Source organism: Miscanthus floridulus, chromosome 17, assembly GCF_019320115.1.
Source record: "Miscanthus floridulus cultivar M001 chromosome 17, ASM1932011v1, whole genome shotgun sequence".
NCBI lineage: Eukaryota > Viridiplantae > Streptophyta > Magnoliopsida > Poales > Poaceae > Miscanthus > Miscanthus floridulus.
Genome location: NC_089596.1, coordinates 70,182,122 through 70,197,559, shown reverse-complemented (window position 1 = coordinate 70,197,559; position 15,438 = coordinate 70,182,122). Strand labels below are relative to the sequence as shown.

Here is a 15,438-nt window from a genome sequence, read left to right as displayed (position 1 = left end):
AGGGCCCCAGTTCTTGATCTTGTTCGCCTGTGGTAATTAGTCCTTTCGAATAAAGACTTGAACTCCTTATTTTCATAAGCCTCATATTTATTTGTAATTTCATATTGTGTTCATCCCGTTCTTGCTTGTGTTCTCGATTCGCTTGCAAGAAAGCCTTCTCGGCGAGGTCAATCGTGTTCGCGTGGTTGATAACCAACGGAGCAGTGGTGTAACAGTTGCGGGGGTCCGAATCAGTTTTGGTTCGAAGCCTAGATCGTGAACATCGAGTCTTCACCAATCGACGCTATCATACCTTTCGGAAGATCGGGCCTAGTCTATAGTCACAAAGAGTACCCAATGATTGTTTGTCAAGAAAATGTACCAATCGCACGAGCGTGTACTTGGCTTTAAAAAAACGAGTGTGTACTTAAAATGCATGTACTAATAATTTTAGGTCAACAAGTACTGAGACAACGCACCATAATATATATGATTATACTACGAAATAATACCTTATAGGTCAGCAATCTATAGTTGTGTATGTGGGTGATAAGCTATGTATATATCTTGATACCGACACGTCTACTAAACGTACCAAAGCCAGTGACCTTTTTTTCAAGAATCTTTCTAAGGACGAGATGCAAAATCTTGTTCCAAGATTTCGTTGTACTTTGTTAAGTATCCATATGATAGACTATGCATATCCTATAAAATCATGACGTGTCTAGAACAATTGAGACTACTGTGTTTTTTTCAATGGTTTTTTTTGCTTCTGAGCATGACACTTAGATGGATGCTTGAAGATTTTCATAGGTGAAAAAATAACAACTACGAGAGCAATTCATAGTTATGCATTTAATGATCTAGAATTTGTTGTATAATAAAATTCTAATGCATCCACTAAAATCATGTTAGAAGTTCATGATGCACAATGTCTTTGTTAGTAGTTACATAACCGCAATTTACAAGATTGAATTAAACTAAAAAATAAATGTTGATTCAGAAATCTACAATTTTATTTCCATGTGATGTGTTATTATTGATGGCGGGGAAACGGCAGCTATGACCCGCCTCCACGTCAGCAGAGACAAATTTGGTTTTGTTTTAATTTATATGGAACAAAAGAAAACGAGCAGGTATTGCAAGTCCGTACTTCCATAATTCTTATTTTTGCATAAAAAATATGTTAATTGCATCTCCATAGAGAACACCACCTGATTAAGAGTTCCAACATGAGTACATGAAAAATAAGATTACATCATATGGCTTCCTATTACAAACTACAAAAGAAAACAAAGTCTTCAGTCTTGTAGCTACAGATGGATGAATTTGTATGCTTGGCATACACTTGAACTTGACGATTGTCATTTCTTTTAAGCATGACAATTTCATTTGTTGAGGAACTAACATATACTCCTTATACGATTGGTCGCTAGTTTGCTTAGCTTTCTAGCGACCCATGATATGCATGTATTTAATCTATGCAAAAACATTTATGAATATCTTATTATTTGTTCAGATCATGATATGGCGCTAAATTTAGCTAACTCAGCATGGAGCATCTTGATCATGCCACATACACATATACGACCAGGAGTAAATGATTTGTTTGTATGCCGGATATTTCTTTGGTGCATAATATCATGTATGTATGCACGTAATTTACTTTGGAGACTAAATTTGACACAGTCTTTTTGGATCATTTAAGATCATGATTTAGCATGTTTGAGATGCCCGTTCATGGATGTATTCAGTATATAGTGCAATCTTTCATTTGAGCTAAGCCAAAGTATTTATTTTGCCATGGCCTAGAAAGAAATGTTTGCATCATCGACTCTGCCGAGGTACGTGCAATTAATTTATTTTATCAAGGTTAGCATGCATACTCATAGTATGGCACGATGCTATTAATTTGATATATTTTAATGGCTTAGCTAAACATGACCTTTATGGGTGCAATCAGCAAAGATGCAACATTTAATTTATTCATGATGCTAGGAACCTAGCCTGGAGAGCCTATGCCGTGCATAGATGACATGTGTGGAAATTATGATGAACAAGACAAAGCCTATTTAGTTTGGGCTTAAGGTCATGTGTTTGTAACATTTCGTTATTTTATTTTACCAAGGTGCCGCAGCATAGCACTAGCGGGTCATGACATGGTATTTGGCACGAAGAAACTAATTTTCTTCAGTTTCTTATTTATTTAAATCCACCTAGTTTTGGGTGAATGCAATGTAATTAAGATGCAAGATGCTTGTAATCTTTACGCTAGCCTTTGCTTCTATTTGCATGGTGCGGCAGATGTGACAGTTTTGATGCAACCCTAACTTAGCATCTTGGTGTGCTCGGCTTTGTACTTTAATTTGATTATGTCGCTGTAAATGAAAAACGAGGCATGCAAGACAAGTTTTGGCTTTGTGCAAGGGAGGTGCAAGCTAACGAAGCATAACATGCACAACCTTTTCTTTTGTTTATTTATGACTTGATTATGTGGACACATGATCCTTGATGACTGTGCGGCATGCAAGGTTTGTGTAAACAGCGGATGCTGGCCAGAACTAATGGCACATTACATGATATGCATGCCTAGCTAATGGACTGAATATGCAGTACGTTATCAATGTCTTGTTTTTATATAATTTCATTTGCACATATGATTGTTTCTTTGATTTGATAGAAACCCATGCATGATCTTTCTTCACGGTAGAAGCATGCGAGTTCTTTATTTTCTTTGATGTATGATAAGAACGGGCCGGCGTTGCCATGGCCAAAACACATGTAGATTTGTTTGGATATGGAGCCGATTCGCGTCCGTATCAAATTTACCAGTGAACCGTGTGGAGCCAAAGCGCGTCCACCAATTTTGTACCAAGAACCTTTAACTGGCCTGGAGCCAAGATCACGTCCAACCGAATTTTCACCATGAACATAACCGGGGTGGAGCCAAAGCGCGTCCGACCCTAATTTTCAACCATGGGATGAAGCCAAAATGCATCCAAACCCGCATTTCACCGAGGCATATTTGCTGCTTTTTTACACCTTCACCGAGGCATATCGCCCCATGCGCAAAGCGTGGTTGTGGCACTGTTGGCCGACCTTTTTATCGGGGCTTGTAGCCCATGCGCATAGCGCAACCATCACCATTTGTTTTACCTTTTACCGGGGTAAGACTCATGTACAATGCTCATCCGCAGCCTCATGAGTCAGCCATTTATCAGGGAGATAGGACTTGCTGATGAAGTCCCGTGAAGATCAGAGACCAAGAGAGGAATCATAGGAGCGCCATGCAGCCGCTCACCTTGTTGTCGATCTTGAGCCAGAGCAGCTTCACGTGGCGAACGCCACAGGGAACTCCTAGGCCGCACCGGTAGCCTGACAGCGGCGCTTCTGATACTCTGGAGCAGCAGCCGTAGCAGTGCTTCCACTCTCTGCTCACATGGCAACAGCCTAGCGGTGCTTCGCTTTGGGCGGTGGTGAGTGGTGATCCCGGCCGCCTGACAGGCGCTTCTTTGTGTCTACGCTAGCCTGGCAGCACTTTCAAGTGGGGAGCCGGGGGGCTCTTGAACTATCACCGTGGCCTGCTATATATAGAGCAGAGCGAGCAGCCAGTTCCTGAGCAATTTGGCGCTCTTTTTCATTTGATTATGCGGTGCTGGGCGCCTTTGTTTGAATTGCTGAGCACGCTGATCGTGCGGACGTGGAAGTTGCATATGACCCGGTCTCGCGGCAGCGAATAGGAGACCTGACCGACGCTTGACTCTATTTGAATGTGTAAAGCGCGCTCAGGAGCTGCCTCCTTCGCTTGGCAACTGGCATTTGGACCATTTGTTTATTCATTAACTGAAATGATTAAGGAGAATATGAAATAGCTTATTTCCTAGCCGGCGTGCATGTACATGCTATACGCTTGCTGTGTATGTACCACACACAGTACTTGCATGGCCATGTTTTGATTATCCCATGTGTATGTATATGCGTGTATGTATTTATGGGACATGTGATTGTCGTGCTTTTGTTTATTTGTCAAGACGTGAACAAGCTCATGCTTATATGTACATGTGTGTCTCCTTTTTCTTTTTACTCCATCTTCTTTTCCTCTTCAGCGATATTATATTATTGCTTATTTGCATATATCATATTCATATAAAACTTGATCATCTATACCATTTTATTTAATATGGTATAAATGTTTTCACACATTTTGGGTATGCCAAAATTGGTGTCAACAGATGCCCCCTCGGGGTCCTGGATGAGAAAACTACTTCGTATATGCTGACTGGATCCGGAGCTCGAAACTTGAGATTTTTTTTATTTATGATCTCGCTTTTTTCTTTTTGGAAACATATTTTGGAGCACTTGATTCACACGGAGATTTGCGCATATAAATGACATTTATCAAGCAATGACGTATAGTCTCACATTATATTGATCTTTATATCATACTCTTGGAGGACATAACATTTTAAATGTTTGTTCCATGGTCACAGTTTAAATTTAAGAACTTTACATTTTTTTTGTTGCATTCAGTTTAAACTCATGATGCATTGAAGATACATTGGGGGCATTTGTTTATTTTCATGCCAACAGTTTAGGCTCATGTCGCAATAGAGCATCTTTTTTATATATTTTCTTTTTAGCTTCAGTTCATGATCATGAAGCTATGGAACATTTCTTCTTCTTTTTTCTTGCTTACAGTTTAGGCTTATGAAGGAGCATGTTTTTTTTCTCTTTTGTGTGCTAACAGTTTAGGCTCATTTAGCAGTGGAGCTTCATTTTTTTTGTTTCAGTTTAAACTCGTGAAGGAATTGAGCCTTGTGATTTCTTTTTCTTGATGCTACAGTTTAAGCTCATGAAGCAATGGAGTATTTTTTTTTCCTGACTGCTACAGTTTAAGCTCATGAAGCGATGGAGCATTATTTTTTTCTTGATGCTATAGTTTAAGCTCATAAAGCGATGGAGCATTATATACATATTTCTCTATGCATAGTAACGCTTTAGAAATTTTCCATTTATCGGCGGTAGGCAATTTTCGCCATCAGGAGATATGAATTTTATAAGCTGCCACTAGAGTAGACATCCTTCACAATATAAGGACCTTCCCATTTAGACTCGAATTTGCTTTGCATTCGATGAATAATATTCATAGGCCGAATGACTGCTAGAAACCAAATCCCCTTCTTTGAACGACCTCCTTCTTATGCAGCTTATCAAAAGCTCGAGACATTCTAGCTTGGTATGCCTCCAAGTTTTGCAATGCACGAAGACGTTTTTCTTCGAGGTTGTCTAGTTCCCTTAGGCGTAATTTCGCTGATTCATCTTCATTGAGTTCTTCTTGGATAGCAACTCTTAAGGAGGCAATTTGCACCTCCTAGTGGCAGGACCGCCTCTCCTCCATACACAAGTGAGTAAGGAGTCATTTTCATTAGGCGTCCGAGTCATGGTCCTATATGCCCACAAGGATTCGAGTAACTTTTCATGCTAGTGTCTCTTATTTTGTGTGACCATCTTTTTAAGCAACTTGCATAGCACTTTATTGAATGCTTCTGCTTGACCATTAGCGGCTGGATTATAACCTGTGGAGAAGTGATGCTTAATTTTGAATTTAGCACACATCTTCTCTATTTGTCTATTTTTAAAAGACGTGCCATTATCAGATATCATTTGGGCTAGAACCCCAAATTGATACATAAGATTCGTTCTTATAAAGTTTTCAATATTTTTTGCTTTGACTTCTTTTAGTGCTACAGCTTCTGTCCACTTAGAGAAGTAATCAGTTGTGGCAAGAATGAATTTGTGTCCCTTAGAAGACGGGGGATTTATTGGCCCAACTACATCCATTCCTCACATTTCAAAGGGCCAAGACATATTAGTCGGATGTAATGGTTCATGGGGCTGATGTATGAAATTACCATGTATTTGGCATTCATGGCATTTCTTTGCAAATTTCATAGAATCATCAAACATTATAGGCCAATAATAACCTAAATGTCTTGGTTGGTAGTGTAGCTTGGGCCCAGATTGGTGTGTGCTAGCACACTTCAGAATGTACTTCATTCAAAGCTTCAATTACCTCATTACTCGTAAGGCAGCGAAGTAAAATGCCATTACGTGAACGCCTATAGAGCGTGTCGTTTATACAAGTATAATTCAGTGACCTCTTTTGAATCCTAGACCTTTCACCTGAGATCTAGGGGCAAATATCCATGAAGGAGATAATCGAGAAAAGGTGTTCTCCAATCACCCTATCTCAATTTCGTACGTATCTATAGCCATGGCTGAAGTAGATGGTATGTCCTCTTCCTCAGTAAGTATGGGGAGGACTCTTCGTTCCTCTAGGTGAACATTCACAGTTTGATACGGATTTAGTGACATGCTAGCAGCTAAGCTTGCCAATGCATCTGCTTTCTCATTTTGACTTCTTACAACATGTTGAATTTTCAAATCAGCATACAGTAGCCATTAGTTCTTTGCCTTCCAAAAATATGGCAAAAGCCCTTGTTTTTTTACCGTATATATTCTCAACAATTGGTTAATTATTAATTAGGAGTCTCCATATACAGAGAGTGTGTTTAAAGCCCATATTGTGAGACATTTCAAGCCCGATAATTAGAGCCTCATATTCAGCAGCATTATTTGAAACCACTGAAGTTAATGTGAAGGAATATGGAAGTATTGCTTCGTTCGGTGTGACAAACACAACCCCTGTGCCTACTCCTGATTTCCAGCAAGCACCATCAAAATACATTTGTCATGTAGGATTGGACACCGTAGTGGTGAAGACTACCTCATCTGGCAGATCATCATCAATGGGAAAGTCATCAGGTATGGGATGTACGACTAGAAAATTAGCCAAAGCTTGACCTTTAATGGCTTTTTGAGGCACGAACACAATATCAAATTATGAAAGGAACGTCGCCCACTTCGCCAATCTACCAGATAATGTCATTTTATTTAAAATATGTCGGAGTGGATCAGCTCTCAAGACAAGTTGTACTGTATGTTCTAGCATGTAATGGCAAAGCTTTTGTGCTGCAAATACAAGTGCCAGGCATATTTTTTTCTATATCCGGATAATTGCACTCTACCCCCTGTAGGGTGTGGCTTAACTAATATAGGGAGACTTCTTTCCTTGAATCATTGGTTTGTGCCAAAAGAGCGCCTAATGAAGTCGGCATGGCTGCCGTATAGAGGATTAATGGTCGTCCTTTAATTGACGCGCTTAAGACAGGAGGATTTGTTAAATATTTTTTTATGTCCTCGAATGCATTTTGGCATGCTTGATCCCATTGAAACGGGACTCCTTTCTTCATGAGCCAGGAAAAAGGTTTGCACCTCCTGGACAGGTTTGAGATGAACCTTGTAATGTACGCTAAATGGCCTTGGAGGCTCTTTAATTCATGCAAGTTTGTTGGTCGAAGGCATGTCGACATTTGTGTTTATTTTAGTAGGGTCAATTTCAATGCCACGCTTGGTGACTGTGAAACCAAGGAATTTTCTCGAAGATACTCTGAAGGCACACTTTATAGGATTCATCTTTAATTTATGTTTTCTAAGGCGGTCAAACACCATTTCCAAGTGTTTTAAGTGATCTTTCCCGCACTTAGATTTTACAACAATATCATCTATATAGCACTCAACAATTTCATACAACAACCCACCAAGGACAATCGTCATTGCACGTTGATACGTGGCGCCTGCATTTTTTAATCCGAAGGGCATCACTTTTAACAATATATGCCCTTGGATGTATGGAATGTTGTTAACTCCTCATCTTCTGGCAACATTTTTATTTGGTCATAACCAGAGGAAACCATCCATGAAGGAGAATATTTCATATCCCATAGTGGCATCAATAAGGATTTCAGAGATTGGAATTGGAAATTCATCTTTTGGACATGCTTTATTTAAATCTCTAAAATCCATACATACACGGATCTGCCCATTTTTCTTTTTTGTGGGCACGATACTAAACACCTATTTGGGGTATTTCACTTATCAGATAAACCCAACAGTTATGAGTTTATCAACTTCAGCTTCTATTTGTGGGAGAAGTTCTGGACGATATCTTATTTGTCCTTGCTTCACCGGAGGAACATCTTTTCGAACGGCCAATTTGTGCACAACAACTGTTGGGTCTAGACCTGGCATTTCTTCATAAGACCAAGCAAAGACATCTCTATTTGCAGAAAGAAATTGATGTGGACAAGTATAACTCAACCTCAACTATGATTCAACAGTTTGTTACAGCTGTACTTGCAAAACTAGGCCATGTTTCTGCATCCTTATTCCATATCAGTAGAAAGATATTGAAGTCTAGTTTCCAACACAACAAAAGGTGCATCTTTTGGACTTCCGAGCTAAGAGTTATGATCGTTTTAGTGGAAGGTGCACATGCAGCCCAGCACCTGCGCGAGAATTGAAGAGATTGCTTGAGTTCCTACTTCAGTTAGCCAAAAGTAAAGAGGACCTTTGGTATGGTGGTTAGCACCCAGATTAAGTGTCAACTTTTTGCATACTTTTCATCATTGTATAAATACCCATGTAATCCTTCTATGTAAGAGTCTCTTTTGGTTAAAATATAGCCACCTTGTGTGTGTGTTTCTCCTCTCATGGAGAGAATATTTGGAATCTTTGGTAAGGCATGAGTGCTTTGCAACATTCGTTCTTTCGACTCCTGAGGGGGTTGTAGAACATCGAACTTCGGTTCACCCAGTTCGTGCCTTCATGTCTATATGGCGTGATTGCGTGGACTGGTTTTGTCGGTGTATGGAAGGGTGGATGTCTCGGCAGTTCGTCGCGGGTGCAAGATCTCGTGGTGCGCTACCTCTCCATCAGGTCATGCAATGATAGTTATCAAGTTTACTTATGCTCCACCATGAAGATTGGACCATACAAGTTGCAGTCATGTGTTCCATACACGTACTCACATCATTTGGTATTCAGAGCCTTGGTTGTCATGGTGTGAGCTGATTATCCTTACAAGCTTTCTTCGCAGATTGGTATTCAATTCCTAGATAGTGTTGAGTCAAGTCAGAATGCTGATAGGGTGCCTTGAGAGATTTAAACATTGGTTTCCTCTCATTGTGTCGGGTCAATTTGATGGTTTGGTTCTCACTATATGGAGTTGTTCTCAGTTTGCGCTTGAGTTTGTAGTTATCTTGCATCGTCAAGCCTTGTTTTTTTTGTTCTTTCTTGAGTCAAGTTTCCAATAATGTTCGTCCAATGTTGATGCTACGAGCATGAGTCGAGGACGACTCGTTTCGAAGGGAGAGAGAATGATGTGGACAAGGATAACTCAACCTCAACTATGATTCAACAGTTTGTTACAGCTGTACCTGCAAAACTAGGCCACGTTTCTGCATCCTTATTCCATATCAGTAGAAAGATATTGAAGTCTAGTTTCCAACGCAACAAAAGGTGCATCTTTTGGACTTCCGAGCTAAGAGTTATGATCGTTTTAGTGGAAGGTGCACATGCAGCCCAGCACCTACGCGAGAATTGAAGAGATTGCTTGAGTTCCCACTTCAGTTAGCCAAAAGTAAAGAGGACCTTTGGTATGGTGGTTAGCACCCAGATTAAGTGTCAACTTTTCGCATACTTTTCATCATTGTATAAATACCCATGTAATCCTTCTATGTAAGAGTCTCTTTTGGTTAAAATACAGCCACCTTGTGTGTGTGTTTCTCCTCTCATGGAGAGAATATTTGGAATCTTTGGTAAGGCATGAGTGCTTTGCAACATTCGTTCTTTCGACTCCTGAGGGGGTTGTAGAACATTGAACTTTGGTTCACCCAGTTCGTGCCTTCATGTCTATATGGCGTGATTGCGTGGACTGGTTTTGTCGGCGCATGGAAGGGTGGATGTCTCGGCAGTTTGTCGCGGGTGCAAGATCTTGTGGTGCGCTACCTCTCCATCAGGTCATGCAACGATAGTTATCAAGTTTACTTATGCTCCACCATGAAGATTGGGCCATACACGTTGCAGTTGTGTGTTCTCTACACGTTCACACATCAGAAATTTATGGTATTCTTCCTTACTTTCTTTAGATATATGTTTACTAATGTAGACTAGCCGGGGGTCGTCGTCCGTGCCGATATTAATTTCTTCCAACTCATCAACAGTTGGTTGATTTCCATCTTCTATTTGTGGAGATGCTTCCATAGCATCAATAGGTTCGGCAGAGGTCATATTAACTTCATAGCCTAACCCATATTTCTCTTCTTTTAATGCTTGATCTTGGTGTAGGGCTTCAAGCTAAGCCTGGGACATCAACTTTTCAAATGGTGCGAGCTGTCCTCGGCCATCGCATAAAGAAGGACCGGTAGAAATATCATAGCCCATTTGTTGCATAATATAAAGAACTTTGTTGTCATATAAAGAGATAGGTAATGTTTTATTATCTTTATTTAACAAAGTGACCTGTGTAGCCAATTTACTCTTATTATCCCTTTCAATTTGTGCTTGTTTTATTTTATATTGCACCAAAGGAGGTAAAGGAGTTGGAAATGAAATACCTCTATTTTGAGAGGGTTTACTTCTGATGTGAAATATCAGATCGCCTTCCGTCCTTTGATTGCTTGGTATGTATTGGTATATCTTTCAGCTTGATGAAGACTTGACATCTTCTATCTTTGGGATATTTTGTTCTAACGGCAATGATGATTTTGGTTTTGAGACTTTATCAATAGGCTCAAAATAAAACTTTACATCAGCATAGAAGGATTCTACTATAGTGAATGGCTTTTTATCAACAAAAATCCTTACTACGCTCCTAAAGGATCTTTATACTTGATGCATTGATGGAGAGTAGATGGAACAACTCCATTTTCATGCAGCCATGGGCGACCGATAAGAACATTATATGAGGTAGCCGCATCAATCACATGGAAGTATACATATGTCATAAGATCTTCAAACTTTAGAACTAGAGATATGGTGCCCAATGCTTCTTGACCAGCTTGGTTAAAGCCATGAATAACAATATTTGAGCGACATAGGTCTCCATTAGAATACCCAATCTTTCTAAGAGTGCGCAAGGGTAACAAGTTTATGGCTGAACCACCATCAATCATTATGCGATTAATGGGGAGATCATTGATCTCGCCGAACATAAGAAGGGGTCTGTTATGCTTTTTATTTCCTAACAATAGATCCACATCATTGAATGTAATACATTGAGTTTGGGATAATTTTACTTCTGCTTGTGAAACCTCAACCCTATAATATTTAGGGAAGGAAAGTGCAGTAATAAATGCATTTCACAAATCAGAAGAGAGACACAAAGCATCATACACAGAAAGCATAGTCGGTATTCTTTTCAAGTGCGAGATTACATCATACTTGACCGACACATTAGGAGTTTGGTCAGTCGCATCATTCGGAGTTACATTTATGGGATTTCTTTGTTGAGGAGATGGCCTAGGTAGTTGACGGCCTGATCTAAGCTGAACTTCCTCAACTTTGGGTGCCTCTTCTTCAGAGAAGTGAAGAGACTCCTCATCATCTTCAAAAACTCTGATGGGGAAAGCAGCATATTCTTCGAGGGGGTTGTCCTCGTGCTTCTTTATATTTTGGTAGAAGCGTGGGCCTTCGCCCTTTTCCATCATTCGTCGGAGAGCAAATAGTCTTGAAAGTTGCTGTCGACGCTCTCCTGATCTTTGGGAACCTAAAGGTTCACATTTTGGGGTGTGGATCCACCAAAGGAAAGCCTTGCCTTCGTGTTGGTGCTTAGCTTGCTATTGTGGATGCCCAGAGAAAGACATATTAACATGCTCAGGTTTTGATATCATATATCGATCATAAGTTGGCCACATTTTTGGAGTTGCACAACTCACCGGATCACTTTGAAAAGTGGCGACATTTGACGTAGCCGTTTTCTTTCCATTTGTCATGCTTTTGAGTAGATCGGCATCTATGGTGCCTTCATCTATGAGCTTTTGTATCATGTTTTTTACCACAAAACAATCCTTGAGCTTATGACCCAAGATGTGATGAAAGTGACAGAAATTTGGCTCATCGAATTTAGCAGCTTCTTCCGGCCTTTTTGGTTTGGGGTGCTCTATGAGTTTCAACTCCTGTAGGCCCATGAAGAGATCCCCCACTTCTTCATCGGGGAAAGAGTACTTCTGATTTTGACGCTCGCTAAGAGTTGGCCTTCTAGGAGCTAGTGCACCCCCCTTTGCTTGGTAATCTTGTGACGGTGCCCCTAGTTTGGGACTTTTGCGGATCCACCATTGCCTCCATGGCCTGCATTTGCTTCGACTTAGAAGATGTGGGCTTATCTCGCATGTTGTTTTTGTCCAATGGCCCCTTGTTGAACGTCCTCAGCGGACAAGACATGTGATGGATATAATTCTCTATGTCTATGGCCTTTGAGGACAGCTCTTCAAAAGTTATTGGCCTTACACCCTGTAGGTGAATGGCCATGTTCGGGCTCAAGTTATTCATACACATACGAACTACTTCTGGTTCGATGATTGGCTATGGGAAGTGGAGGCTTAAATTCCTCCACCTATTGATGAAATCCACAGCTTTCTCATTTGGCCTTTGTAAAGTTTGAGTCAGCTCAGTTATTCCCACCGTCCTTTGAGTGCTATAAAAGTGCTCTAGGAAGGCGTCTTGCATTTGTTCCCATGTACAGATGGAGCCAGGTGCCAACTTGCTATACCATGTGAAAGCTGGACCCGATAATGTTTGTACAAATTGACGGAGGAGAAGAGCTCCATTGTGGGCTGTATCTTGACACGCAGCAAGGAAATGGGCCACATGTTCATGTGGTGATCCGGTCCCATTAAATTTACTAAATTGTGGTTGGTGATAGTTGTTCAGAAATGGTACCATGTCCACCTCCGGCGGATATGGTTTCACATACCCCGGATGTATGGAGTAATGTGTTTGCATATATTGAGCTTTTACACCTTCAAAAATCATCCTCTGTATGGATTCGAGTGTAATTTTAGGTTGGGATGGGGATGGGGACCATTATGACTAGTTGAAGCATTCACATCACTTGTACGATTTCTGGTGTTGGCCACCTACTCACAGAGCGCAGCCAACTCTGCTTCTTTGTGTTGCAATGCAGCCATCATTTGGTTCATCTGCTCTTCAACAGATTGACCCTCATTTGTGACAAGCACTTGTTGAGCATCGCCTGGCTCACTCTCACTATGAGGAGATGGTGAGCCATCCTCACTTAAGGCTTGTGGATCTTCACCATTTAGTGGGTTTGGATTAGCCGAGCCTGCAGTATCCAATAATTCATTTTCAAAGTTAGAATGATCATCAAATAGGGGGTTATAAGACCCTACATAGATAGTATTATTTCTTGAATTACCAGAGTTTGTTAAGCTTCGAGTCACCGGACGATGACCCATCGGAATTTGTTTGTGAGGCTTCTTTCTTTTGAAGTGTGTAGAAGCGGAGGAAGTATCACTCGTGTTGTAGGCTGCTTCCTCAACACTCACCGGCATTGAAGAGAATACCTCAAAACGGTTGCTTGAGGCTCTTTTATGAGGAGGCCGATAAGCTAGTGTCGTTGTATCTTCCACTCTTGGAGTGGCTTCTTTTATTTCTCCTTGGGTGCCACTAGCATGGCTTGATGACGCGTCCCCTCATACCCAACTAGACGTGGAGTCAGTTGGTATTGCCATCTCCCTTTGCTTTAAGCTGGCACGTCTTGCACATACATTGGCAACCTGCTTTGCATATCTCCCTCGCCTCGAGTTCCTTTTTATGAACTCTTGATGCTCGGGTAGTTTGGCCAAAGTTTTAGCACGTCGCATGATTTCACCCTCAATATTATCTGAGGATGTGGATGCTCCAAGCAACAAGCTCCTTAGGTCCTAGCATATGGCCCTTTCGATGGAAGCCTAAAAAGCTTGCCTCGTAGCATTTTGGATCCTGTGATATTCCCTGCTTTGTTGAGCCAAAATTGAATCACAAACATGAGCACATTATGCATTAGTCATAGAGTCAATTGCATTACTGAAGTTGGCCCATTCTTGAAGGATTTTGAGTTGCCGTCAGGTGGTGTCGCTTTGGAGACATAGAATCTTGTACAGAAGGTCATGATGGTGCCACCTCTGATGATATAGGATCAGAGAGTGTCATAGCCAGATCAACATGTCCCCTCTTTATATCATTGAGGGAGAGGTGAATCCCTTGCCACCGAAGATCACGCTTAGGTAGATCATTGCTGGGATTATAGACCAATGTGTGGATAAACTCAGGAGCTTCTGCCCGAAGTTGGCTTTTTGTAGATGAATCACTTTCAGTGGATGACATACTATATTCTATCGCCACGACCTTTCCTTTGTTGGAAGGACGCGGGTGATCCATTTCTCCCACCGCTGTAGCCCTTCCTTTGTTGCAGGGCTATGGACGTTGAGGTTGATCCTGCAGCACTATCCCTCTATTTGGAGGTGGGAAAGCTATTGTCAATGCATTCTTTGTCGGAGGTGCCCCTAGTATGCTTGGGGCAGGTTTGGAGGAACCAGCCCCCAACTTATCATGAGTAATTGAAGGTGGCATTTCCCCCTTATCTTTGGAGTCGATGAAGAGGACATCATTGGTGGCGTCGACTTGGTTGGCGACACCATTTTGGCATAGATAGACCACTCCCCAAGCGTGGCGAGGTAGAACTTTGGTGCCATCTTGGAACTAGGGGACTTGGTGCTCTTGGGCTTGGATGAGCCAGGAGCAACCACATTGGATGATGTGGCCTTGCGCACACTGGTAGCGCACTCATTGGAGGCCATCATCCTTGCTTTGGCAGGAACTCTTCTTGCCCGTTGCTTTGCGGCTTTGGACATGACAGGGATGAACCCTTCCTCAGGCTTGGAATTGACCTCTTGGTCATGAGCAACTACAGCCGGCGACGCAGTTGTAGTGTGGAGTGAACCAGCACTGTTGGAAGCTTGAACGAGACCCATGGGAACATCGACCCAGAGGGAACCAATGCGGATCGTGATGAAGTCTTGAACACGTTCGGCCATACCTTCATATAAGAAAACCATATATGAGTTTTCTTGAATGCAAATATGAATGCGCGTATAATTTCATTTGACAATTTAGGTCAAATCCATATGATGCAACCATGTCAGAACTCAAAGATGAGGGGAGAAGTAGGTCCCACCGAACGTGCCAGAATCTGATGGTGGGAAAACGAGCAGCTATGACCCGCCTCCACGTCAGCAGAGACAAATTTGGTTTTGTTTTAATTTACATGGAACAAAAGAAAAAGAGCAGGTATTGCAACTCCGTACTTCCATAATTCTTATTTTTGCATAAAAAATATGTTAATTACATCTGCGTAGAGAACACCCCTGATTAAGAGTTCCAAAATGAGTACATAGAAAATAAGATTACATCATATGGCTACCTATTACAAACTACAAAAAAAAACAAAGTCTTCAGTCTTGTAGCTGCAGATGGATGAATTTATATGCTTGGCATACA

The 15,438-nt window shown here is 41.2% G+C and overlaps 1 pseudogene; it reads right to left on the bottom strand.

The window, feature by feature from the left end:
* Positions 1-11,584: 11,584 nt before the first annotated feature.
* Positions 11,585-14,975, bottom strand: LOC136515769 (uncharacterized; annotated as a pseudogene).
* Between the last annotated feature and the right edge of the window lie 463 nt (positions 14,976-15,438).